Genomic DNA, 4,100 nt, shown 5'->3' on the forward strand with positions numbered 1-4,100 from the left:
CTGCTCCTCTGATGCTGCTTGGCCCGCTGTGTTCATCCAGCTCTGCACCTTGTTATCTCCGACAACTAACAAGAGTTAGGAAAGCAACACGGGCCAATTCAGAGCATGGCAATTGTCATGTCAACCCACATGATATATTTTGCAAACAGGTTTCCACCCAACTACAAGTTTTGTAACTGAAAGCTGTCACAAGGGCAACTATAGCCCTGGTCTGTAAGTGACATCAGACATGAGGCAAGTATTTTATCCAACGCAGAGTTGCTTCACACAATCTCTATTTCCATTACTACCAATATTGTATGTGTCCCTTGCAGAAAGGGATCAACATCATATACGATATTTGTAACAATGAGGCAACGCTAGCTTTATATTAATTGCTGACAACCTGCAAAACAACTGGTTTTCTGCTATGAATACTTTTAAAAACAAAATCAGTGCAATGCACCGTTCCTGGAGGCTAACTATGAACATGATAAACCATTTATGAATACCCCTTGAATACTATCTTCATAACAGGATAGTGTGGGAGCAAAAACCTGGTAATACAGATTGCACAAGTGTGATTCCAACACAAGTCAACTTCAATGTCTCTGATCAACGGTTCAAAATGAAAGTGGTGCTTTTGCATCAAATTCTATCACGGTTGAACATTCCTCCCTCTAGTTGTCGAACACAGATGTTTTGAGCCACTCCATCAGTCGCCTGATTCAGCCTTTTCCTTTCTCTTTTTCTTCTTTTTCGAACTTTCAGCATTCTGTGGAAGATCAATTACATTATTTGTTTATTAATATACTGATGTTTGCAGCCATTTTATTTAGCAATGTAACTGCTTGGAGGTATTTAGGGGACTACTATTTCTTATGCCAAATAAATAGCCAATCACAGAAACTAGCAAAATCAGCTGTAGTATTCAGATTTCAGGCAAAGACCTTAATATGACACAAGCCACATTCACAGAGAAGAAAGTTTGATTCCCACTATATGGAGAAGAAATGGAGCAACTTCAGAATACAACTCAATGACAGCAATAGCCACTCCTACCCACAAAAAGCATACCTATTTATGAAACAAAAGTACAAAAACAGTATGACATCCCAACTGTTGAACATTACTGTACCTCAAGTCATACATATTCAGTTGTTTCATAATAACACAAGTAAACCTATGAGAATAATCGTTACCAAGGGCTACTTGCAGCACTTACCCTAGTCCCAGATTCTCCAATTTCTAACTCTTTTTTCTTTTTTTTCTTCTCCTTCTTCGTAGTCAGCAAGGTAGGTTCTGGCTCATCACTTTCAGGTTTAACCTGTATCAAATAAAAGACCTGTATATGTAACCTGAAAGTACACATGTAGCGTTCAATGTGAAAAATCAGTAGAGTTCCAGTTTAATGTACCCAAGTTTAGGAATTTACCGAAACCAGTGAGGAAAGCAACTGCCTGCAATAAAACTACAATCACTGGATTGAAGACATCAATGTCTTCATACATTATTTCTAAAACTAGAGATCCAGAAAAACATTGCAAATAAAAGTAATCCTGCTTACAATCACTCAAATCTTAGAAATATTTACCAAATTAATTTCCACATAATTGAAGAAACATGAAAAGTCCATTACAGAACTATAACTTCTATAACGATGGGTGGCACGGTAGCACAGTGGTTAGCACTGCTGCCTCATTGCCAGGAACCCGGGGTTAATTCCAGCCTTGGTTGACTGTCCGATTGGAGTTTAGGCATTCTCCCTGCATCTGCATGGGTTTCCTCCCCCAGTCCAAAGACGTGCAGGTTAGGTGGACTGGCCATGCTAAAAATGCTCCAGTGTCCAAGTCTGTGCAGGACAAATGGACTAGCCATGGTTAAAAACCCTGTGCGGTGGTCAGGGGTGGGGGAATTCTATTTTAGGTCATTTGCCAACAGAGTCATAAGTATTACCAAGTGTGAATACAAGGCTATTGATGTTTCTCCCAAACACAGAGTCAAGTTTATTAATTCAAGTTCGGTCAGCAGAATACACAAGGTGTGATCTCCCTCCCTTGAGAGCCAGCACATTATATGAACTTACCTCTGTTTCTTGTAATAACTTTTGCTTTTTCTCTTTTTTCTTCTTCTTTTTGTCTTTCTGGCTCAGCTCTGGTACCAATTTTGGTGTTGTTGGGGCGGAGGAGACTGCAGGTTCATCACTTTCACTTTCACTCTCTCTCTTTCTCTGAGAACAGACAAAATGATATCAATAAGTGAAACCAGTATTATGACATCAGGCTCAGAATCAGGACATCAACTAATGCGCATGCATGCTCAACAGTCTTCCACAATCAATGCCTGGATTAAGAATCACTTCGTAAACATATGAAGTTCTGACAGGGCTGGTCAGACTGTATGAAGGGCCGAGGTTCCTCCAAGTTGCAGGCGTTTGTTAGTTCGCCGAACCTGTTGTTCTCCGGTGTGCAGACGTTTCGTTACCCTGCTAGACAACATCAGTGCGACCTCTAATCAAAGCATTGGTGTTCTGCTTCCTTCCGAATTTATATGATATTCTGGTGTGAAGGGCTTGTTGCTTCCAGTTCTGTTGGCCCTCATTGTCTGTGATGAGGGCCATCAGTTCGACTTGTACAAAGTGACCATACTAGGACAAGCGAACACCATACATGCAATTTCTGGAAGCCTGGTTTTCAACACGGGACTTCATTAACAAACACAGAAATAGACCCTGTATACAGACCGCTGCTAAAACAACAGAACCAGAAGTGACAAGGCCATCACACTAGAGGATCGTATAAATCCTGAAGGAAGCAGAACATCAACCCTTTGATTAGAGGTCACACTGATGATGTTGCCTAGAAGGGTAACAAAACATCTACACACCAGAGAACAACCAGCTCGGCGAGCTAAACAATTACACCCACAACACAAACTACAAATTTTCGTTAGGACCTTGAAAGTTCCTCCTGGTTGCCTGGAGCAAGGGGCCACAATCTCAGGGTAAGGAACAGACTGTTTAGGATTGAAATGAGGAGAAATCTTTTAATTCAGAGGGCAGTGAAGCTGTGGAATTCTCTATCACATAAGATACTGGAGGCCAAATCACAGAATATATTTAAGAATTAAACAGACAGATTTGTAGATACTCAAAAGCATCAAAAGGTAGGGGGTAGAACAGGTGTATAAGCTTTGAAATAGAGAGATCATACTGAATGGCAGAGCAGGCTCAATGGGCCAAATGACCAACTCTTGCTCCAATTGTCTGCTTCAACATAAGTGCAGCTCCAGCAGTTTTGCCATTTAGATCATCTCCATTGATATCACTATCAAATTCTATCAACCTAAACTCTGATAAGAAATTCCTCATTTCTCCAAAATGTCTTGCCCTTATTCTAAGACTAATGTTCTAAAACCCTCAGTCTGGGCAATATAATTTCTGTATCCACCCAAATCTAGCTTATCAAGTAAGTAACAATGAAATTAACTCTCATGCTTTTCAAATCTAGAAAATACAGGGCGTCTCCTCAAAGAACCTCTTCTACACTCACTCCACAGCAAATATATCCATCCTTAGGTATGGGACCAAAACTGTACACAATGCTTCAGTTGAATGTCTCAAAGTTCTATACGATTGAAAGACTTCTTTAATGCTGTGCTCACGTCTTGTAACAAGATCAACAATGTCCTAACTGCACACTAGCTTTCAGCAAATAACATACAAGTACACTCAGGTCCCTATGGAAAATGCTGATGTTCAAACTCTTAACAGTTGAAGAAATACTCTGGGAAGAGGAATGGAAGTGCATAATGGAAAACCTCAAACTTATCCACATTATCTACTGTGGTCTTGCCCACTCACTCCGCCCACCAAAGCCCTTTCTGAAATTTCTTTCCACTGTCCCTACCACTCACATTTTCACCTAGTTTTAGCTCATTAGAAAACTTAGAAATATTAATTTGGTCCCCATAATTGATACAGATTGTAAGCACCTAACCCCACTAGTCAAAGCCTGCCAACCAGAGGATAAAATGTTTCCTTGTGATACTGTAAGCTTCAGAACTCGTAACTGTTCAGGGATTGAAAGAATCAGCCTTAACTCTTTCTGGAAGAACTGAGA

General features: G+C 40.3%; 1 long non-coding RNA gene across 1 annotated transcript; it reads right to left on the bottom strand.

Moving 5' to 3' along the window:
- Positions 1–11: 11 nt before the first annotated feature.
- Positions 12–4,094, bottom strand: LOC125484822. The gene is made up of 3 exons (XR_007263645.1): positions 2,066–4,094; positions 1,205–1,306; positions 12–754 (listed from the first exon to the last, which is right to left on the bottom strand). It is a non-coding gene; the product is annotated as an uncharacterized LOC125484822 (long non-coding RNA).
- Between the last annotated feature and the right edge of the window lie 6 nt (positions 4,095–4,100).

The sequence above is a fragment of the Rhincodon typus genome, chromosome 14 (genome assembly GCF_021869965.1).
Source record: "Rhincodon typus isolate 14 chromosome 14, sRhiTyp1.1, whole genome shotgun sequence".
In the NCBI taxonomy this organism is placed as follows: Eukaryota; Metazoa; Chordata; class Chondrichthyes; order Orectolobiformes; family Rhincodontidae; genus Rhincodon; species Rhincodon typus.